This window comes from Aotus nancymaae, unplaced genomic scaffold, assembly GCF_030222135.1.
Source record: "Aotus nancymaae isolate 86718 unplaced genomic scaffold, 86718_ANA_hifiasm-v0.15.2.pri h1tg000040l, whole genome shotgun sequence".
Taxonomy (NCBI): Eukaryota; Metazoa; Chordata; class Mammalia; order Primates; family Aotidae; genus Aotus; species Aotus nancymaae.
This window is the reverse complement of record NW_026988454.1, coordinates 35,517,152-35,541,720: the sequence shown is the minus strand read 5'-3', so window position 1 is coordinate 35,541,720 and position 24,569 is coordinate 35,517,152. Positions and strand designations below refer to the sequence as shown.

General features: G+C 38.0%; 1 long non-coding RNA gene across 3 annotated transcripts in view; it reads left to right on the top strand.

Annotated features, from left to right (window-relative positions):
- The window catches only part of LOC105732381 (uncharacterized), a 325,595-nt gene that overhangs the window by 138,573 nt on the left and 162,453 nt on the right, over nt 1–24,569 (top strand). For all 3 annotated transcript variants that reach the window (XR_010336610.1, XR_010336611.1, XR_010336612.1), the window contains exon 2: nt 16,308–16,399. This is a non-coding gene — a long non-coding RNA (uncharacterized LOC105732381). The remainder of the gene's footprint in view (nt 1–16,307; nt 16,400–24,569) is intronic.

Below are 24,569 nucleotides of genomic sequence, written 5' to 3'. Positions count from 1 at the left end.
GGATGCTTGATCTGAGGATCAGAAAGAAAGCTAGTAAGGTAAGAGCCAGATTATGCAGGGCTTTGTAAGATTAGGCAAAAAGTTGGTGTTTTATCCTTATTTAGTAAGAAAACATTGGAAGGCTTAAACAAACTTGTGTTTTATGATTTGATCTGATTCAGGTTTTAGAGTGATCATGTCTGCTTCTGTGTGGGTTATGGAGTGACAAGAGTAGAGACAAGATCATTTAGCAGTCTGGATGTGAGGTCCTATGTTTGGAGTAAGAACAACTTTAGCAATAATAACCAGAGCTGACATGTATTCTGTACTGTTATGCACTGGTACCATCAGATGCATTATTTAACTTAGTCATAAATGGACTGCTTTTCAAATGTATGAGGGGGCTGTCATGAACCAAAATATAAATTAGTTCTGAAATTCTTCTAAGGCCGGGCATGATGGCTCACACCTGTAATCCCAGCACTTTGGAAAGCCAAGTTGGGTGAATCATGAAGTTGAGAGATCAAGACCATCCTGGCCAACATGGTGAAACCTTGTTTCTACTAAAAATACAAAAAGTAGCTGGATGTGGTGGTGCATACCTGTAGTTCCAGCTACTCGGGAGGCTGAGGCAGGAGAAACGCTTGAACCTGGGAGGCGGGGAGGCAGAGGTTGCAGTGAGCCGAGATTGTGCTATTGCACTCCAGCCTGGTGACAGAGCAAGACTCTGTCTCAAAAAAAAAAAAATTCTTTTAATCATGGTAATTTTTGTTATCCAATAAAAATTGTATTAAAATTATAGTTACACATGGAAGAGTTTGAGTAATTTCTTGACCTTAAAGTGACCTTTGTATTTGAAAATATCAGGAGTGAATATGTTAGGCAGAGAAAAGTATTCAGTCCTACTCAGTGCCTATCAAGACTGGCTTCCAGAAGGTTACAGTGCCATGAGGCAATGGGGAGGAGCCCGAAGGGGCGTGGATTAGCTGAAGGAAGCAATGGAGGCAGGACAAACTGCAGATCCTTCTGCCTAACTATGAGACTGCAAACTATCAAAAACCAAATTTAGGAAGCTTAGCAAAATGCCAGTCTAACACAAGCAACCACCAGTCTCTGGGGTTAGAGGGACTTGTCTGAGGAGAATGGCTGGGGAAAGGGTTTGGGGGCTTTTTGCAGTAGCCAAAGGCTAAGTCAACTGCAGTTTGAGTCATTAACTGGAGAAGGCAGTTTAAGAATAAGGGGAATTGAGTTATATTTTAACACCAGTGGGCAAGAGTATAATGGAAGTGAAGAAAGAAAGCAGATCCCTAGTCAGCCATCTCTGGGGTCCACCAGAGCATCACTAGATGACACAGCCAAGGACAGACGGAGATCCAGGGTGGGAGAAATAGGAGTAGAACAGGTCAGAAAGGTGGACCAAACTCTCCAAGGTAGAGCAGAGAACCTGCTCACCCAGAGTTGACCCCAGTGCCTCAGGCTTCAAGATTCTTTGGCTTGTTGGTCACCAGATATAGAATGTGAGGTATCTAGAATGTAGGTATACCTGAAAGGGAGAATATCCCCTTCTAATACATGCTGTTGGGTCTTGGATGGGTTAATTTGAGTAGTATGCTAGATCCAGTTTGTACCTGTGTTCAGTGGCATCATCAAATTGGTACCTTGAAATTGACCATAATGGGAGCATTTATACCATAGAAATCAGCAAAGACTACAATCAATCTCACTTAGAGACCTGGTTTACCAGCATACCACTGGTTAGCACAATTCACAGGTGATTGATTGGATACAATACTCCAATGGGCTATAATTCCAAGAGATATAATTTTATGGTAAAAATTGTTCCTGGGGGTTTCATAGCAGCAGTCTTCTGATTATAATAGGTGGCTGGCACAGAGCGGAGACTGTGCAGCAAGACTGACAAACTATGCTAGTTCACCTTAAAAATTGATCAGAAATTTACATTTATGTCACCTTCCTTAAAAGAAGCCATGGTGAAAATATGTTACAAGGATAAGAATCAGTAATGTGATCTCAAATGGAACTGCACAGCTGCACCATCGACTACAATGTGTATCTGTGGCCACACAGTATTTGCAGGTTAATAGAAAGTCTGACCTTTTTCCAAATTCAAAAGTACAAATTGATGCTATCACATTTATTGATTATAAACCTTGAAAGCTGGCTTAATAAAGATATAAGGCACTGTATTACTATACAGTTGAATATTTCCGTGACAATGTAAAAGTGATTGCTGCCTTGACTTTATGAAGCAAAAGTGTAAGATAAACCAGCTACCTGGACATTAAAGCATTATAAAACCTATGATGACAGGTAGAATTTCTAGGTTGATGTTCCACTAGGGTGTTAGTTGAATAATGTTATGTGTATATATAGATGGTATATACCATGGTGTGTGTGTGTGTGTGCAGGTGAGTGCAGGAACCAGCCGGCTGCTTTAGTGCTAGCAGGAGCAAACTTCATGCAGTCCCCACATACATACATTATATATATCACATATATATGCGATCTGTGTATATCTATCTATATATCTATACACACACACACATACACACACACATACACGCCATGGAATACTACTCAGCCACAAGAAAGAATGAAATAATGTCTTTCATGGTAACATGGATGTAACTGGAGGCCATTATCCTAAGTGAAATAACTCAGAAACAGAAATTCAAACACCACATGTTCTCACTTGTAAGTGAGAGCTAAGCATAGACATATACGGTAGAATAATAGACATTGGAGACTCTAAAAGGTGGAAAGGTGGGAGCAGGGTGGTGGTTGAAAAATTATCTATTGGGTACAGTGTTCACTATTCGGTGATGGCTACACTGAGAGCCCAGACATCACCACTACGCAATATATACATGTAACAAAATTGCACTTGTGCCTCCTAAATGTAAACTTTTTTTTTTTTTAAAGAAAAATCCTGCAGCATCAAGAGGCAGTGTGGAAATACATATCTGAGTTCAAGTGTTTACGGGTTTCTCCCCATCTCTTGAAGTATTTGAAATAAACCGCTCAATTAGAAAACTCTTCCTATGATGGATTTCCATAGAGTGCGGTCAGCTTTCTGGGAAAATTAAATTGGGTTCAAGAATTTTGAAATCTGAACTTCACTTGCTGGATTTCCATTTGGTTTCAGATTTTCTTTCAAATGTTTTATTGAACATTGACTCAGCATTCTCAAGGAAACAAACTATAATAATCAGGGCAACAGGTATACTATGTAAAGTACACCCATCTGGAAATCATTTTATTGTAAAAAAACATACCTTCAATGTCAAACCAACTGTAAAGCACTCCAGTATAGTTAAATAAAGTTTTGGGAAACCTTTTGCTTGAATTATAATTCTTAATTATTTGAATCTTTTTTTCTCCTCCCAAATATTTAAAAATTCCTTTTGATAACCAAGACTTTGAAATTTAATAGGATTCAGGTGTTTCCAGTCACTCATCTGATACTCAGAAAATTGTTTCTTTTCTTCTTCTTCTTTATAGCCTTCCCCTTACCCTTTTTGAACACATGCTACTGAATGCACACATTCTGAAAGCTAAGACCAGCTCCTGTTCCACAGCCCCTGCGCTTGATATCGATACCACGGCACGCTTTCCCCCACCCAGATTCCTTTTTAGCCACATTACCCAGAAGAGTTTAACATCCACCTTTACCTTTCTCTCTTTCTTTGGTCTTCAAGCCAGGTATGACCTATAAATTGAGGCAGGCCTTACAGCTGGGTCAATAAAGGGCGGGGAGAAAAATGAAATGGGTTTCCTATCATTTTTCACAAAGTTTGAAAAACAGAGTTGGCAAGGAGGAAAAAAATAAAACAGGAAGCTGGATTGCACATATAAATTAAATATTTTCACCCTAACCCTTTTTAGATAGCCCAGGGGTATTAAAAACGTGTGTGTTTTGGATGGCCTCAGCACACATTCCAACAGTAAATGGCTTCCTGTTCAGCATGTTCGAAGTCAGGCTGTCTTTTGGGGTTGGTTTAAAAATATGTGTGAAATATGTACTTTTATTTTGAGCCAAGTCAAATGTTTTCAATCATCCCCCTTACTTGCTGCTTCTCTCTTCCCATCCTATTATTTCTTGCCCCTCAGACAGTAAAATGTACCCCAAAACATGGTTTTTTTTTTCTGAAAGGAAGTTTAGTGATTAATTATGAGTTACATGTAAACATATATTATTGCCCTCAAAGGTATTCACCAAGAACCTGGCCAGTGTCATTCCTGGCTGGCCTTCTTGAGTGTTAGATCTTGGCGAGGAGAAGTTAGAGAAGCATGCAAAGAAACCAAGTATTTGGCTTAGGCACAACAGGGAACCAATGGATAATTGAGGGTGAGAAATGGTCTATAACTTTTCACCCCAGTGGTGATGAACCTATAATTCCCAAATTGTTTGTGTAATTTTCTATTTCTACCACATCAGTGACAAATATTATTTTGTACTGCATGTTCCCTGTGAATTTTTTTTTTTTTCATCAGCAAGGTCCAATTAGGATGTCTGAAAAAAAATAACATACCTGAGGCCGTCATACCTAGCAAGAGAGACCACAGATGTACCCAGGAGGAAAAATGTAGACTTCTAGTGGAAGCCACAGAGTCTCTCTGCAAAATCAGTTGATAGATTTTAAAAATAAATGTCATGTGATCTAATTAGAGGAAACTCTTAGATATTCAAATTTGACATCAAGCTGTCAAGGAACCTTTTATATTTGGCATAGCCTATGGAGGCTGCAAATACTCCTCTCTCTAGAAGGCCTGAGATAGGCTTCCCCTCATATGACTGAGCCTATTTAAATTCAGAGTGTTCTTAATTATATTTGCTAATGGTACTAGGTGTTAGAGTTAACCTTTCTCATATTTTAAAATTTATTTCATGTAAGAGGTCATCTCTGTTTTTTTATTTTTTTACTCTTATGGGAATTCTATGGCTTATGTTGGATGAGAAAAAAAAAAGCCAATCTTTCCAAATAAATCTCTAAGGATAATTTATTCAAAGAATGTAAGAGATGTGATTCCAGGTTTTTGGTGTTTGCTGTTTTCAATCAGTCTAACTCAGCAAACACTTATTAAATTATTGACTGTGCAAAGCTCAATACTAGGTGCTGTTTGCAGAATATTAATGACCTGGAAGTAATTCACATTGTCAAAGTCCAACACTCTTTTATTATTAAAAAAAACTCTTAGAAAACTGGGAATATAAGGGAACTTCCTCAACATGGTAAAGGGTATTTATTTTTTTAAAAACCCATAGCTAGTATCACACTCAACAGCAAAAAACTGAAAACTTTCCCCATAAAATCAGGAACAGAACAGGACCCCAGTGTTATCACTGCTATCCAGCATAGCTCTGGAAGTTTTAGCCAGAGCAATTACATAAGAAAAAGAAATAAAAGGATTCAAATAGGAAAGAAAGAAGTAAAACTATCTCTGTTCATAGATGACTTGATTCTATAGGTAGAACTCCTACAGAATCCACAGTGAGGCCACTAGAGCTAATAAACAAACTCAGCAAAGTTGCAGTTGCTCCATTCTTTCTTCATATTTCAGTGCTTCAGTGTCCTTCCTAAACACATGGAATGGCTTGTCCTCAGGGAAACACCGGATGTTTGAAAATGTAAGGATGCACCAGGCGTGATGGCTTACACCTGTAATCCCAGCACTTTGGGAGGCCGAGGCGGGCAGATCACGAGGTCAGGAGATCGAGACCATTATGGTCAACATGGAGAAACTTCATGTCTACTAAAAATATAAAAATTAGCCAGGTGTGGTGGTGGGCTCCTGTAGTCCCAGCTACTCGGGAGACTGAGGCAGGAGAATCGCTTGAATCAGGAAGGCGAAAGTTGCAGTGAGCTGAGATCGTGCCACTGCACTCCAGCCTGGGCAACAGAGTGAGACTCAATCTCAAAAAAAAAAAAAAAAAAAAAAAGTAAGGATGGAAGTTCTTCTATTGTATCATCAAAAATAATTTACTGTCCCCCTATTCAGTTGCATGCATAAAATTTTCATGAGACTATTTTGGCAGAATGTCAAATTTTGCTTAAATTCCAAGTACTTATAAAACTAGTAGCATGTTAAGTCTCATTATGCTTTGAAATAGATCCATTTATTAGGTTGGTTATGCTTAGTAAAAAGAATAGAGAATAGTGAGCATCACTGGCAAGGTGGGGTCTGGAGGGAGCCACAGAGACAGGTGAGGCTTTAAAGGAAGGTGAAGAGGTGAAAGGGCAGAGGAATCAGCAAACAAAAGATACCATAGACCCTCACTGTTTAGTATGGTAGCCATGAGACTCATTTGACTACTTAAATTTAAATTAATAAGCATGAAATAAAGTTTAAAATAAGATTCTTTAGTTACATCGGCCATGTGTTTGTTTACCACATGTCTATGATTACTGTATTAGGCATCACGGATATAAAACATTTTCATCATTGCAGAAAGTCTATTGAGCACTGCTGCTGTAGGCAGTGTTTTGTACTTATTTTATTCAACAATACATGATGAATATAGTTTCTTGTTAAAGATGATCTCAAATAGAAAGTACAAAATGAAATAGTATTTGATCACATTAAGCTATCATGATTTTCAAAAATCAATTATTACAAAAATAGCTTTTTGTAACTTTTTATTATTATAATCATGACTGCTCTTTTTAAAAACCCAGTAACGGAATTTTTGCCCTTCAATTATCTATTTAGCATAAATTCATAGAAATAAAATGTCTGGATCCAATGCTGTAAACATTTTTTTTACAGCTTTTGATTTGTGTGGCCAAATTCCTCTTCAGAAAGTTTATCTGTGTGCATGCCCTAAACATAAGAGACAGGACAGATATTTAATTTCAAAAGAAAAATAACCATAAAATAAAGACCAAAAACAAGATAAAACAGAACAGTAGCATAGCTGCTTCTGTGAAGAATAGAACTTCAGATTTGGTTAGGAATAGTTATGAGTAGCCATGCTGCAATACACAAGAAAAAATAGTAATAATTAGCAACCATTTTTATAGTATTTCTGTGTGGTAGGCCCTGTTTAGCATTTTATATATTTACTTCATCCTCACTGTAGACTTGTAAGTTAGTTACTGCTGTGACCTCCATTGTATAGTTAGAAAAACTGAGGCACCTGGATTAAAGGAACTTGCTTGAAGTCACACAACTAAGCAGCAAACCTAGGACTGGAATTCACTTGTGTTCATCCAAGCTGATAAGTGTTAGAGAGTTCATGTTTTTACCACTATACAATAGTGCTTCTCAACGATTTTAATCAAATCCTAGTGGGATTGTGGTATTGTAGGTGGGATTGTGTCCCCTCTCATAACTACACACACATATATATGTACATATATGATATATATATAAGTTCTAATCCCTAGTACCTCAAAGTGTGGCCTTATTTGGAGATAGGGATGTTGCAGATGTAATTGCAGACATACCTTGTTTTATTGTCCTTTGCTTTATCGAACTTCACAGGTAGTGCATTTTTTACAAATTGAAAGTTTCTGGCAACCCTGCGATAAAGCAAGTATAGTGGTACCATTTTTCCAACTGCATCTGCTCATTTCATGTCTTTGTGTCACATTTCAGTAATTCTTGCAATATTTTAAATTGTTTTCATTGTTATTATATCTGTTATGTTGATCTGTGATCAGTGACCTTTGATGTTACCATTGTAATTGTTTTGAAGTGCCACAGACCGTGCCATATAAGATGGCAAACTTAATAAATCTTATGTATTCTGACTGCTCCAATGACCAGCTCCCCATCTCTTTTTCTCTCCTTGGACCTCCTGATTTCCTGAGACACAACAATATTAAACTAGGCCAAATAATAATACTATAGTGGCCACTAAGTGTTCAAGTAAAAGGAAGAGTCTCATGTCTCTCACTTTTGATCAAAAGCTAGAAATGATTAAGATAAATGAGGAAGGCATGTCCAAAGCCAAGACAGGCCAACAGCTAGACCTCTTGTGCCAAACAGTTAACCAAGTTGTGAATGCAAAAGAAAAATTATTGAAGAAAATTGAAGGTGCTACTCCAGTGAACACATGAAAGATAAGAAAGTGAAAAAGCCTTATTGATGATATGGAGAAAGTTTTAGCAGTCTGGATAGATGATCAAACCAGTCACAACCTTCCTTTAAGCCAAAGCCTAATTCAGAGCAAGGCCCCAACTCTCTTCAATTCTGTGAAGGCTGAGAAAGGTGAAAAAGCTGCAGAAGAAAATTTGGAAACTAGCTGAGGTTGGCTCATAAGGTTTAAAGAAAGAAGCTGTCTCTGTAACATAAAAGTGCAAGGTAAAGCAGCAAGTGCTAATGTAGAAGCTGCAGCAAGTTATCCAGAAGATGTAGCTAAGATCCTTGATGAAGGTGGCCACACTAGACCACAGATTTTCAATGTAAAGGAAACAGCTTTCTTTGGAAGAAGATACCATTTAGGACTTTCATAGCTAGAGACGAGAAATCAGTGCCTGGCTTCAAAACATCAAGGGGCAATCTGACTCTCTCATTAGGGGCTAATGCATCTGGAGACTTTAAGTTGAAGTCAATACTCATTTACCATTCTGAAAACCCTAGGGCCCTTAAGAATTATGCTAAATGTACTCTACTTGTGTTCTATAACTTGAATGACAAAACTTAGATCATAGTGCAATGTTTACAACATAGTTTACTTAATACTTTATTGCCTAGAAAAAAAGATTTCTCTCAAATATACTGTTCATTGAGAATGCACCTGGTCACCCAAGAGCTCTGATGGAGATGTACAAGGAGATTAATGTTGTTTTCATACCTGCTAACAACATCCATTTTGCAGCCAATGGATCAAGGAGTAATATTGACTTTTGAGTCATAATATTTAAGACATACATTTTGTAAGGCAATAGCTAGCATAGTGATTTCTCTGATGGATCTGGAAAAAGCAAATTGCAAACCTCTGGAATGAATTTATTTTAGATGCCATTTAGAACATTCATGATTCATGAGAGAAGGTCAAAATATTAACAGGAGATTGGAAGAAGTCGATTCCACCCGTCATAGATGACTTTGAAAGATTCAAGACTTTAGTAGATGAAGTATCTAACTGCAGATGCAATGGAAATAGCAGAACAACTGGAATTGGACATGGAGCCTGAAGACGTGACTGAATTGCTGCAATCTCATGATAAAACTTGAATGGATGAGGAGTTGCTTCTTATGGATGAGCAAAGAAAGTGGTTTCTTGAGATGAAATCTACTCCTAGTGAAGATGGCGTGAACATTGTTGAAGGGACAACAAGGGATTTCAAATATTACATAAACTTAGTTGTTAAAGCGGTGGTAGGGTTTGAGAGGATTGACTCCAATTTTGAAAGTTCTGCGGTATGTAAATGCTGTCAAACAGCATCACATGCTGCAGAGAAGTCTTTTATGAACAGTGACAAACTTGGTGCGCAGGTTATTGATGTGGCAAACTTCATTGTTGTTTTATTTTAAGAAATGACCACAATCACTCCAATCTTGAGCAACCACTACCCTAATCAGTCAGCATCCATCAACACAGAGGCAACGCCCTCCACCAGCAAAAAGATTACCACTCGCTGAAGTCTCAGATGATCATTAGCATTTTTTAGTAATTAAGTATTTTTAAAGTATGTCATTGGTTTTTCTTAGACATAATGCTATTGCATACTTAACAGACTACAGCATAGTGCAAACATAACTTTTAAATGCACCAGGAAATCCCCAAAATTGTGACTTTTTTATTGCAATATTCACTTTATCGTGGTGGTCTGGAACCAAACCCAAAGTATCCTTGAGGTATGCCTGTAGTTAAGAAGAGGCCATACTTGAGTAGGATTGGTTCCTAATCCAATATGACTAAAGTCCTTGTAAGAAGATGGCCATGTGAAAATATACACAGGGAGAATGTTATGTGATGACAAAGGCAGAGATTGGAGTTATGCAGCTGCAAGTCACCAGAAGCTAGGAAGCGGTGAGGAAGGATTTTTCTATAGGTTTCAGAGGGTGCATATAGCCAAGCTGATACCCTGGTTTTGTACCTTCTAGCCTTCAGAGCTCTAAGACAATAAATTTCTGGTGCTTTGTTATAGCAAGTTGAACAGACGAATACATCTGATGACTTAAAGGGTGTTCCAGTGTCCAACCAAGAACCCAGTTAGCTCATGAACACACCTCACCTACTCCTCATTCTGCATCCTCTCACATTCGTTGATAACCTGAATGGTGCCCAGTCACATGGGCTGAAGGCCAAAGACAATACATTTGCTGCTACTTCTGTACGCCTTGGAAATCTCAGAGAACACCCTGACTGACTCACAAAGTGAATACTTTATTGAATTTGCCAACATAATGTTAAGTTTCTGGGAAGCTAATAATTGTATATTTTTCTTCATTTTGGAGGGGCCGTGATTCACTAAGAAAGTATGAACTATGTTGGTATCATGTAACTGTATTTAGATTTGTCTAGATTGTGGTAAAAACTGTAAGAGCTCCAGACAACTGTAAATCATCAATGAATTTGTCCTTTGTCCCAATTTTTATTTCCATATTTAAGCAGATTACAGTTTGTCCAATTTTGGAAAATCAGTTGCTTCTTGGCTTGAAAAAAAAATGTAAACCAAATTTATGGTTTACTCTATACTCATACTCTTATTTTTAAAATGTTATAGTAGAATTAACTGGAAATGATTTTATCTTGAATGAAATATTTTTGAGACACGGTCTTTCACTCTGTCACCCAGGCTGGAGTGCAGTGGTGCAATCACAGCTCACAGCAGCCTCGACCTTCCCAGGTTCAGATGATTATCCCACCTCAGCCTCCCTGAGTGAGATAGGTTTCCCGAATACAACACACAGATGGGTCTTGACTCTTTATCTAATTTGTCAGTCCGTGTCTTTTAATTGGGGCATTTATTCCATTTACATTTAAGATTAATATTATGTGTGAATTTGATCCTGCCATTATGATTCTTGCTGGTTATTTTGCCTATTGGTTAATGCAGTTTCTTCATAGCAATGATGGTCTTTATAATTTGGTATGTTTTTGCAGTGGCTAGTACTGTTTGTTCCTTTCCATGTTTAGTGCTTCCTTCAGGAGCTCTTGTAAGGCAGGCCTGGTGGTGACAAAATCTCTCAGCGTTTGCTTGTCTGTAAAGGATTTTATTTCTTCTTTGCTTATGAAGCTTAGTTTGGTGGATATGAAATTCTGGGTTGAAAATTCTTTTCTTTAAGGATGTTGAATATTGGCCCCCATTCTCTTCTGGCTTGTAGGGTTTCTGCAGAGAGATCTGCTGTGAGTCTGGTGAGCTTCCCTTTGTGGGTAACCTGACCTTTCTCTCTGGCTGCCCTCAACATTTTTTTCTTTATTTCAACCTTGGTAAACCTGATAATTATGTATCTTGGGGTTGCTTTTCTTGAGCAGTATCTTTGTGGTGGTCTCTCTATTTCCTGAATTTGAATGTTGGCCTGCCTTGGTAGTTTGGGGAAGTTCTCCTGGATAATATCCTGAAGAGTGTTTTCTAACTTGGTTCCATTCTCCCCATCACTTTCAGGTAACGCCAATAAAACGTAGATTTTGTCTTTTCACATAGTCCCATATTTCTTGGAGGCTTTGTTCATTTCTTTTCACTCTTTTTTCTCTAATCTTGTCTTCTTGCTTTATTTCATTGAGTTGATCTTCAATCTTCAGCTATTGATACTTGTGTATGCTTCACAAAGTTCTCATGCTGTGTTTTTCAGCTTCATCAGGTCATTTATGTTCTTCTCTAAACTGGTTATTCTAGTTAGCAATTCTTTTATCCATTTTCTTAGCTTCCTTGCATTGGGTTAGAACATGCTCCTTTAGCTTGGAGGAGTTTGTTATTACCCACCTTCTGAAGCCTACTTCTGTCAATTTGTCAAACTCATTCTCCATCCAGTTTTGTTCCCTTGCTGGCGAGGACTTGTGATCCTTTTGAGGAGAAGAGGCATTCTTGTTTTTGGAATTTTCAGCCTTTTTATGCTGGTTTCTTCCCATCTTCATGGATTTATCTACCTTTGGTCTTTGAAGTTGATGACCTTTGGAGGGGGTCTCTGAGTGGACATGCTTTTTGTTGATATTGATACTATTTCTGTTCGTTAGTTTTCCTTCTAGCAGTCAGGTCCCCCCCTCTGCTGCAGGTCTGCTGGAGTTTGCTGGAGGTCCAGTTCAGACCCTGTTTGCCTGGGTATCACTGGTAGAGGCTGCACAGCAAAGATTGCTACCTGTTTCTTCCTCTGGAAGCTTTGTCCCAGAGGGGCACCCACCAGATGCCAGCCAGAGCTGTCCTGTATGAGGTGTCTGTTGGCCCCTACTGGGAGGTGTCTCCCAGACAGGATACAGGGGGGTCAGACACCCACTTGAGGAGGAAGTTTGCCCCTTATCAGAGCTCAAACATTGTGCTGGGAGATCTGCTGTTCTCTTCGGTGCTGCCAGGCAGGGATGTTTAAGTCTGCTGAAGCTGTGCCCACAATTGCCCCTTCCCCCAGGTGCTCTGTCCCAGGGAGGTGGGGTTTTATCTTTAAGTACCTTACTGGTGCTGCTGCCTGTTTTTCAGAGATGCCCTGCCCAGAGAGGAGGGACTCTAGAGAGGTAGTCTGGCCACAGTGGCCTTGCTTAGCCACTGTGGTCTCTGCCCAGTTTGAATTTCCCTGAAGCTTCGTTTACACTGTGAGGGTAAAACTGCCTACCCAAGACTCAACAATGGCAGATGCCCCTCCCCCCACCAAGCTCAAGAGTCTCAAGTTGACCTCAGACTGCTCTGCTGGCAGCAAGAATTTCAAGCCAGTGGATCTTAGCTTCCTGGGCTCTGTGGAGGGGGAACCCACCAAGCCAGACCACTTGGCTCCCTGGCTTCAGCCCCCTTTGCAGGGGAGTGAATGGTTCTGTCTCGCTGGTGTTCCAGGCACCACTGGACTATGTAAAAAAAACTCCTGCAGTTAGCTCAATGTCTGCCCAAATGGCCACCCAGTTTTGTGCTGGAAACCCAGGGCCCTAGTGTTGTAGGCACTGGAGGGAATCTCCTGGTCTGCAGGTTGTGAAGACCATGGGAAAAGCACTCTATCTGGGCTGGAGTGCACAGTACAGTCCCTAATGGCTTCCCTTGGCTAGGAGAGGGAAGCTCCCCAACCTCTCATGCTTCCAGGGTGAGGTAATGCCCCACCTGCTTCAGCTAGCCCTCCTTGAGCTTCACCCAATTTCCAACCAGTCCCAATGAGATGAACTGGGTACCTCAGTTGGAAATGTAGAAATTACCTGCCTTCTGCATTAATCTCACTGGGAGGTGCAGATCAGAGCCATTCCTATTCGGCCATGTTGCCAGGAATCCTGAACTCCCATGTTTATTGCAGCACTATTCACCACAGCCAAGATATGGACTCAAACTAAGTGTATATTGATGAATGAAGGGATAAAGAAAATGTGTGGTACACAGTGAAATATACACAATGAAATAATACTCAGCCATAAAAAAGAATGAAATCTTGTCATTTGCAAAAACATGGATGGAACTGGAGGACATTAAGTGAATTAAGCCAGGCACAGAAAGACAAATATCACATGTTCTTACTCAGATGCAGGAGCTAAAATAATAATCTCATGGAGTTAGAGAGTAGAATCATGTTTCTTTATACCTTCTAAAATGTGGCTACCAAAATTTTTAAATTACATATATGACTCCCATTCTATTGCTATTGGACAACACTGCTTTAGATGGCCAGATAAACTGAACACCCTGAATAGTATAAACTTAAATTTAAAAAAAATAGGATTTGACTTTTAAAGAAAGGTTACTGCAATTCAAAACTAATACATTGTTTTCAAAGTATAGAGTATACTATTCTTATCTTCAAGATAATCCTGTTGTTCAAATATTAAACCCAATTTCTAAAAACTAATAAAAGTGAGATGTGAACTTCATGTGAATGCTTTCGTCTCTGTGGTACATTGCTTGCAAAACTTTACTCAATCCTTCTCTCCTTTATTTGAGCTACTTCATAGTTCCTTTCAATAAGGGGTGGGGTTTATTTTCCCTCTCCTTAAATCTTGATTGTCCTTGTGAATTTTTGCCGATAGAACACAACACAAATGATGGTGTGCCAATTCTGGGCTTAGATAACAAGTCTCCCGTTCTGTCTACTCAGTCTTTTGGAAACTGCCCACTTTTCACGTGAACAAGTCCCCTGCTGTCCTGGAAGTTGAGAGACCATGTGCAGCAGAGAAGGACTGTCCCAGATAAGACCAACTGTGTTAGTTTTCTATGGCTACTCTAACAAATTACCACAAATTTAGTAACTAAAAACACCACCAATTTATCATCTTACAGTTCTGTAAGGCAGAAGTCCAACACAGGTCTCACTGAGCTAAAATCATGGTGTCACCTGGGTTGTGTTCTTTTTCAGAGGGAGACTCTAAGGGAAAATCCTTTTTTTTTTTTTTTAACCTTTTCTAGCTTTTACAGGCTGCCCACATTCCTTGATTTTATAACTCCTTCCTCTCTCTTCAAAACCAGCAGAAGCAGATGGAGTCTTTCTCACATCATATGACTCTGTCCTCTTCTTACTCCCTTTGGCAGTTCAGAGGATGCTTATCATTACATTGGGTCCACTCAAATAATCCAGAGTAAAGTTATTTTCAGATCAACTGATTAGCAACCTTAATCTCATCTGCAATTTTAACTCCCCTTTGCTATGTAAAGTAGTATATCCACAGATTCAGGGATTAGAATGTGGACCACATGTGTGTGTGTGTATCTGTGTGTGTGTGTATCTGTGTGTGTGTGTGTGTGTGTGTGTGTGTGTGTATAGAGGGGAAGAGTGCTCATTACTCTGCTCACCATGCCATCCTTAACCAGCCAGCACTTGACCATCAGAAACTGATCGCAGACACGTAAATGAGTCCATCTCTGACCAGAAGTCCTCAGGTGAGCCCAGCCCCAATTGCTGGTCTCTGAAGTGTTGAATGAAATAAAAATTGGTTAAGTACCTAAATAAAGATAAGGTAACATGACATTAAAAAAAGGGAAAACTAATTCAGTTTTTGAAAAGACCCCCAAAATGCAAACTGACTCTATGTAAAATATTATACCATCAAATTTCTCAAGCAATTTTGATAATTTTAGGCCCTCCATTTTTATTTAACTGTTTTATTAATATTTTTTATTCTTCTTAAAAAATATAATGGTGATGTTGTTGGAACAAACTGTTTCTCTACTGAGTTATTTGCAGTATAGGAAATCACAGTGTAGATTTCCGCACCAACATTCTCGACTCTGCTGTGAGATGACCTCTGTCAGTAAAAGTGGGGGCTTAATCTTCAAGTCCTTGACCTTTGGAATAATAATGACTTGTGGCCTAGGCTAAATTTCTATTAGTGAATAGACAGTATTTTTTAAGCAACCTCTCAAGCTGTTAAATTATACTTTTAATTCTCTCTTAAGTGGATTCAACATGTAATATGTTGCCTATGGTTTGCCTCCAGTGGCATAGATCCCATAGTCAACTCTTGGAGGATTCGTTTTGTTGAATCCTTCAGGGGAAGGCCTGGATATGCCTCACATGTAAATTCTCTGTTTCAACTGTGAAACAGAAGGAAGAGTCAAAGTAGCTTTCTGTTAGACACAACATTTTAGCCTCCTGAGCAAAACCTCAGAGAAACCTGGACTACTTAAAAAAAAAAAAAAAAAAGTTTCACATGGAAAATATGAACCAAGCAGAATAATTTCTAATTGAGACACATGAAGTTTTTAACCTTGCAATGTTTATAACTTGTGATGTTTCACCTATGATCCCAAGATTTCCATTTCAAGTATTTACTAGCATAATATGAAAGAGCGGTGGGTCAACATCATCAATTTGGTGGCAGAGTCTCATAAAACAAAGGCCATCTGCCTATTAATAACCTCATGCTATAAAAGGTGTGTGTGTGTGTGTGTGTGTGTGTGTGTGTGTGTGTGTGTGTGAGAGTAGTAAGGAGTTCTTTATTACCAGCAAAATTTATTGCTAAAGATCCTGAAACTGGTAATTAATAAACAAAGGTAATTACTTGGCAGCCTAACAAGATTCACACATTCAAAACTCTTGGAAATTTAAGGCACCTGCTAATGGTTTCCAGTGAAACAGTAGATCAGGGAAATAGATTTAAGAGTAAATAAGTTGCATCATTGAAATTTCTTGTTTTTCTTTTTCTTTTTTCTTATTTTTTTTTTAACTTTGTCACCATGAAGTCTCCTGTCTGAGAACGATATAAAAGAATTTACTGTGTTTTATTTTTTTTCCCACAGAAAGCAGAATGGATCTGCAGTGGCCTATGAAATCTGGCGAATCTTCACCAATACTCTATTTCCATTTCCTGGCTGGAAACAGCTACATGAAGGTATGACTTTGAATTGTTTTGCAAGGTGACCTGCAGCTGGCTCATGGTCAACTGCTAGAGCCTCACTGGAGATGTAAATACTGTTCATCTTTGCAGTTTTGTGTTACATAGCTAAAGACCACAAATATGTATGTAATGCGTCAGAGAGCACCAGTTCATTGACTGTCACATATGCAGCATATGAACACTGAATAACAATTATTTGCATGGAAAACCAATTTAATGACAGAGAAACAAATACATAGTGGTTGTGAGCTCTCAATTTTGTGTCTAAAAAATGGATTCTAATTTTTTTGTGCTATTTATTAGCTGCATCTATTTTCCTATCAGTGCAATGTACATAAGGCTCTTGGGATGAGGTTATTGTGTAAGCTAAACAAAAAGAGGTATGTAAAACATTTGGCATGGTGCCTAGAACAGAGTAAGACATCAACTAGTACCTGCTATTAGTACTGATGTCAAAGGATGTGGCATACTATTGTCTGGCTCCTCTCAAAAGGAAATTAAAACCTAAATTTGTCTCATGTGAGTATTCATCTCATATGACTGAGCGCAGAAGGCCACTAGGAAAACCAAATGGGAAAAAAACAGCGTCTGACTTGTCGCTCCAGAGGACCAGTATTTAGGTTTGGGCTGTTCTCTTTGGTCCCTTTTAATCTGACCAACCTGGTGCTTCACCAGCATAAAACTTTCTCCCAAGGTTTTCATTTGCAGAAACAAGAAGACCCTTGAGACCAATAACTAGTTATTTATTTTTAAACGTTCTGAAATAAAAATAATAGTGTGAGGCTTTTGCCTGAGCTTTCTTTCTGAAATGACCCTTGACAGGAACTGGAAATAGTTTTTGTCAATGCAGCCATTATCTCTCTTGTGACCAAACGGGATGTGGGAGGTAGGGTGGAATTTCTGAGTTCTTTGTACATAGGAATAAAATGTCTGTCATTTAGTTAAAATAAATTATTGATTTTTAAATCAAATCAAAATATTGAGTCAAACAAGCAGGTACTATACTTGAATTTTCCCTTATTTGTAAGAACTGTTTTTCACTGTTTTATGAATAGTGGGGGAAAATAAGGGGATATAAATAACAAAATCATGTTTTGGGCTTCATGAAACCCAGAAGGCAATTATAGGACACTCTGAAGAAAAAGTTTAAATTACCATCATTTCCCAGGAAAATAAATGATCTACTTTCTTGCCTTATCAGGTAAGCAAGCTGACAAAATGCTTTAAAAACAACTTGAGGATAGTTAGATTCCCTTTCCACTGGAGGACTGTTCACAAAGCTCAAATTATTCTTCCCATACCCCAGTGCTTTCTCCTCTTCCTGGGAACAAGGGTGTTAAGTGTCCCCAGCATCACTCAGGAATTGGGCTTGAGAAAGTCTTAGGAGCAAGACAAATGACTGGTTTTGCTGGAAGGGAACTAGAGAAAGCTGGGCATGAATTTAAGTGGAATAATGACAGATTGCCTTAGCAGATCAAATATTGATTTTCTCCAGGGATTAAGAGATGATACAATTTGGGATTACTGTATTATTGCTTCTAGATCTGCAAAATATATGTGTACATGGCCTGAGTGTAAAGAAAGTAACATTCATTTCTTGTTTAAATTTCCTCCAAAGCTTTAATTGTTTCAGGAATAAATACACCCTCCTCAACATGAGAATTGGGGGTTTTCTTGCTCTGGCCCCTTCCTACTCACCCTGTCTCTTTGGTGGTCTTTCTCTCCTTGCATGCTATATGACATCAGAAGCAGTGACATCACTGTACTACCCCAGAAATGTGCCTGTCTGCCTTTGAATCTCATTCTCCTTTTGTCCAGAATGCTTCCATCTCTCTTATCTTCTTTTATTTCCTAGGCTAACTGATAAATCATCATTTAAAACATTCTACTTAGCCCTGAATCTGGGTTGTGTGTACTGTCTATGTGCTCTCAAAATATCTCTTTATTTTTCTCAATCATTATGTTTATCATAGTATATTGTAATAATCAGTTTGACTTTGATTTAATTGGTGCTAGGTGAGCAATGGTCAGTGGCCTATTTAAAAAAGCTCCCTGGTGATTCTGATTTATAGCTAGGATTATGACCCACTGAACTGAATTGATAGCTTCATGAAGATAGGATAGTTGACTGTCTAGTTCACAGCTGCAAGTCCATTTTCTAGCTCAGTGCCAGAAACACAGCAAATGTTCAAGAAACATTTGATCTATAGATTAAATGTCTTTGTATCTCCAGTGTTTGTACAATGGTAAGCACAATTGTTTGTTGAGGGAGTAAATGCATAAATATGTTAAATTCTACAAAGATTTCATACATTAGTAAATTGTAGTCTTTGCTGTCACAAAGTTATAGTTGGATAGGAGTGAGGGAAATTCGAGAAACACACCAAAAATTCTGATATAATCACTTGTGCATATCAATGATGAAAACATATTCAGTGGTTGTAATGATTTCTTACTGAGAATATCTCTCATGGTGAGGATTTTTCTTTCTTCTGAATGCAGACATTTTTGAAATAGTATGGCAATTGTTCAGTTGATTGAAGCTTTCAGCAAATTCTGTTTAAGTTCTTTGGCAAACTGCTTAAATCTTATGAGGTCATTCCAGACCATTCGCCTTTCCCTGTTATGCACTGAGGCAGGAAATGTTTTCTCCTTTTTGAAATGAGCAATTCAAGGGGCTGGTAAAGAATGCACACGGCACAACATGCTATCAGCTCCCTCCAGCTGTTTACCGTGCTCTTTTTCATCTTAACAAGGACATCAAGTTCTTTTGGATACTAGTTATGGTTTTATACATAAGACAAAATAAACACTTCCTGTAGGGCTTCAGAGGGTAACTTCACTCAAGTCTTATCTTTCATTTTTCTTCAACAAAAAGAGGAAAAAGTAAGATTTGAGAGAGGATTGCTGTTTATCAGGTTATGCTGTGGTCTGTTGGCACATTTAAAAAAATTCTTTTTGGATTCTGAAAGCAGCAAAACTCCTCACCTTAACTTTCCCCATCTCATATCACTGAATTTTTCATACTGTGAGTGATCATGGCCCCCACCCAAGGTCATCTGAGAACAATTGTACCTTAGTCATTGACATTCTTAAGGTCTTGTTTAGAAGGAATTGTTTGGAGCCATTGCAGTCTGACCTGAGTCATCCCAGACTGTGCCAGGGAGGCTAAAGAATTGAACTTTCCCCAAAGGAACTCTTGTTATTGTAGAGAATCTCCAGGATGAAATACACAGTTAGTGCTCAGTGCACATGCACTTTGTCTGGAATTTACCGTCTGAACAGGGACAGACCATGACCTTTTAATCAGGATAGGCTTAGATTGAATATTTTGTGCAAAGTAAATTTCCTTTTAGTAGAATTTGCCAGAGAGGCCACCCTGTAGAAAGGTATGATGGCTTAGTGGGAAGACCATGGGCTTTGGAGTCAGACAGACTTAAGTTTAAATCCTATTTCCGCCACGTATTTTGTGAATTCAGTAAGATACTTAACTTCTTTGAAGCTCAGGTTTCTCATATATAAAATATAATAACCCACTTATGGTGTTACCATAAAGATCAAAAGAGTTAAGACAGATCATGTCCTTGCCTCTGGACAGCACCGAGTAGTTCCGTTTCCTTTGCTTGAAAACTTGCAAATGAATTTCACTGGCAAATCTATAGAAATATTTCTGGCAAATTTATAGAAATATCATGTCACTGATTTTGGCAAATACACGTTTTATTTAGAAATCATAGTTAAAACTATGCTATGTGCTGTAGAAAGAGAAACAGATAGAGTGCCTTCCTACCCCCATTCAGATGTTATAATTGAAACTAATATAGCAAAATATGTAGAGAGCAACACACATTTGAATAAGGGAGAGTGGAAGAACATATTGGAAAAGGCACTAAATCCAAAGACCTGACCCTAACCTCAACTCTAGCTGCTGGATGGAAGGCTCACTTATAAAATAAGGATAATACCTACCTTAATAGTGTTGTTCAGAAAATGAAAGGGTGGAATATTTGTAGATCTACCTCAAAAACATAAGAGCACAAAAACTGCATTTAATTATTAAGAACAGATTGTATTTCTTCTTCTACTTACCAAAAACAAACTATGTTAAGAGTGAGGAATGGTATACAGTTGGAGACAGGGCATTTTTTCAAAAGCCAGGGAGGGAGATGGTGGGTTTAGTTACCATATGCTAACTGAGAACAATTTTGCATTTTCTCAGCTGCCCCTTGGAAGCCAGGCTGGACTTCATGTAGTCAGTCCAGGTATTTGCTTAGTGGAATGATTAGGTGGGACTGGGATATAGACCTGTCTGGAAATAAGTAATCTTCCATAAACCTGTGTGGCTATGGCATGCTTGCGAAAAGGACCCTAGTGTATAAAACTATGGATGGTAAGACTGAGAATTTAAACCAAATAGAAGTTTGTGGGAACAGCAATAAAAATGGTATGTATGTTTGTTTATTTAAAGATCACAATTCATATAAGGTTGTGAAGGCATCTGCTACCAAGACAAACTAAATGTATTGGTATTAAAAAGTTGCTCCAATAGGTAATCTTTTCCTGACCGTCCTTCTTAATTGTTCTGGAAAAGTTTTCCAAAAGAGATTCTTCCATGTGTTGTATGTTTTGCAAACTCATTTTAAAGATTTTAGATCTTACTGACTTGTACTTTAACATTTTTTTTGCCCTTGTCATTTTTTTATTTCCTCAAATATTGGCAAAATCTTTGTGTAGCCATTCTGTATGGTTCTGGTCTTTATCCCACAACTGAAGGTAGAGCCTAACAGGTCTTCCTTTTACACTAAATGCTTCTGGTCCTTGGAGAGCAGCAGAGGGAGCAGTAATGGCTATTGATCTCTTTTGTTTAAAAGGACTAAATTATAGAAACTATAGACCATACACCAGTAGGACTTTAAATTGCTAAAACTACATGTTCTTATCATTGTAATTCGAAGCCCACATACAATGAGTCACTCATCTGGGTTACACTTTGGGAGTGGGTATGGTATGTTATTGTTAATGGATAAAACATGAGCTCATCTTTAACAAGCTTTCATCTGAAGTTCTTTTTATTAAATTACCAAACAAGTTGGCCACGAGGTAGTGGTTTAGAGTTCAATGAGTGTAGGGAGGAGGCAGGGAACGTTTGGGGAAGTGGACTCCTGGCTGGATATGATGATTTTCAAGGGGTACCCAGTGAGACCCCCTTGTGGTGATGTGATTATGGTGAAGGGTTGACTGGAGAAAGGAGAAACGCACAAAAATAATGGCAGAAGGCCACTATTTTGACCACTCTTATTTTTGCCTAGAGCCAATCTTATTTAGAAATAAGGTTTCAATCTTGCTGCTTTTTCTGAAGTGAATTATTTAATAGAAAATAGTAGACTTAGCCTGCTTAATTACTGTGGCAACAGCTGACCGTCTTCCTTATACCATCCTTCCTTATAGTGACCCATATGTCAATATGGGTCTTCACATATCTGAGCAAAAAACTAATAGACAGTGTAGTCCAGATCTTTATATGTAGACACTTGAATTAGTGTATTCTTATTCACCCCTGTAGAGCTTCTGTGTTTTCTGGTCAAATTCATTCTTTGCTTAAAAACAAAGCACAACATACTAGATGAGAGATGAGAACAAAGGCCCATGGGAGCTTTGAGATGGGAAAACTACTTAACACTTGGTTTTGGGGAGTAGGAAGCAGAGATGAAATAAGAGCTTATTGAGATGTCAAGACTGAGGTGGACATTGATGGAAAGGTGAGATTTATGACTAATCTAGTTGTAGGGAACAGAATGGGTAAGGGTATTGAAGGGAAGTCACATGTGCAAGTTACAAAATTGCTGTAGTGTGGGGTGGTAGGATTGCCAAGATGGAAGGCAACTGATTGGTGGTAGCTGCTGTCATGTGGAATATTTCTTTCTAAATTTAGGGTGTAAATTGGGCTAGATCATCATATTTTAGTTAGAATCTTTTAAGTGTTATTTGTACATGTTATTTATAGATGATCTAGAAAAGAATGATGAAAAAATTAATTTAAAAAACACTCAATATTCCTATGCAAATCGTTGTTCCTTTATCTTAAACCTCTTTTGCTTTGTGAAGTATATTCTTTTCTACATTAGCTAATCCTACTATAGAAGTATTTTACTGGATATTTTTCCAGATCCATATAATATTCAATTTCATATTACTATTATAATTTAAATTTATAAATACATATTTTAAAAGAGCAGAATCATAGAATCAAAAGAACACCATATTTGAACAAGGATTTGTGAATTTTTTAGCTTTTATTTGTCAAATTCCATATTCATAATTGGAAAAGGAACATTTGTCAGATCAAATTATAGAGAGGAATAAAAAAACCCAACCCAATTACATCTTCAAATTTCAGCAACTCATCTCCGAGCAGCTCTCTCTAAGTCTCTTCTGTGAGGCATCAGGGCACTGGAGGGATGTTTACTCACTCCCAGGGCTACCTGGGTAGCTGCTCAGTAACTATGTGGCTGTTTCTACAGTTAGATGATTTAGAACACATATAGAATTACCTGTTTCAGACTCATATTGAGTTTTCTTCTTTCTTTTTTGTACAGCCTTGGTTACGAACTAGGATAAAAACAGTCTACTTAAACACAGAAGCAAGTAAGACTGGAAGGTGTTATTTTTACAGTGCTTTTCCAAGAAAACTATAATGAGTGGAACATGAGGTTTAAAAAGTTATTTCAGCATCAGTGAAATCTCATTGCAGACTTCAGAAGAGATCCAAATACCAATCGTGTTTAGTTCCCACTTGATGATCCCTCATAGTGGCCCATCCTAACACAGTTTCAAATCAGGCATCTTCAGTCCTGTGAGTTATCTGATCCAAAGTGTATATGCATTGTATTGTTTGTGAGTAATCTGTGTAAATGTAAGGGGACCCTAGATTGATTTGTGTCTGCTACCAGGCATGATTCTGGGTGCTTAAGGAAATGCATCTATACAATGCCTATCACCAAGACGAAGACCCTCAACATTTTGTTGTGTTTTAATTAGTGCAGACTGATTTTAATTCAGTCCAGGGATATTCCAAACACAGCATAAGTAGAAGGTAAAATTGAGATCTAAATATCCATGTATTAAATTCAATGTTGAATAGAGAAAGACCTGTATCCTTGCTTCCTAAGTTCTCTTTAAAGTTCTCAAAGCATTCAGAACTTTGAATGTTCCATATGATTACTCCTCTCCATACATAGATATCCAATAGTTCATTAATAGGTAAAGGATGAAGGGACTTGGAAATGAGATTGGCAAGAGAAGATATTTGAGACCTAGGGTCTGTGAGCTGTGTTTTCAATTTTCTCCCTTCAGAGTATTTTTAAAATGAAAATGGAATAATTTTATTTGTATTTTGTGCTTGATGTAAGGATGACTTGAGCCATAGACAGATAATATTTGGGGTGATTTACAGAAGGCTTCTTGTAAAAATCAAAATCTGGTTGTTAGTAATGTCTAATAATAAATGATTATGACAACAGATATTTAATGACCTATTTATAAAATAAACTATTTTGTTTCTTAATATTATTTATGTTACTTGTGGGAGCCAGTTTATCAGATATTGCCCACAGATCCAAGTGAAATTAGAAGGAAGGCTAAGAGGAAAAAATATACCTAAAATTCACTGTTTAGCTGTTTTACCTTTTAAGAACTCTAGAGATCCTTCAGAGAAAACTGAAGATAATGTAAAAGAAAACTTTAACACTGCTGCTTTTATCTATTGATATGGACAATGATTTGAAAATTGACCAAAATTAATGCTTTATTCTATCTCATACGTGCCTTTGGACAATCCCGGTGATTTTTTAAATTTTATTTTTTATTCTAATTTTAATTTTGTAGAGACGAGGTCTTATTGTGTTGCCCAGGTTGGTCTTGAACTCCTGGCTTCAAGCAATCCTCCGGCCTTGGCCTCCCAAAATGCTGGGATTGCATGCATAAGCCACCAATTCCAGCACCCAGTGATTTTTTAAAGACTATATTGTATGTAGGTTTTGCAACATGAACCAAACGCTTTTCATTTTCCCAAAGATTAATCATATTAAAATGTACTTTTCTAGATCCTTAAAAAACAAACATTATTTGGGGGCTTATGTAGTAGGCACTTGTTAGACATTAAAAA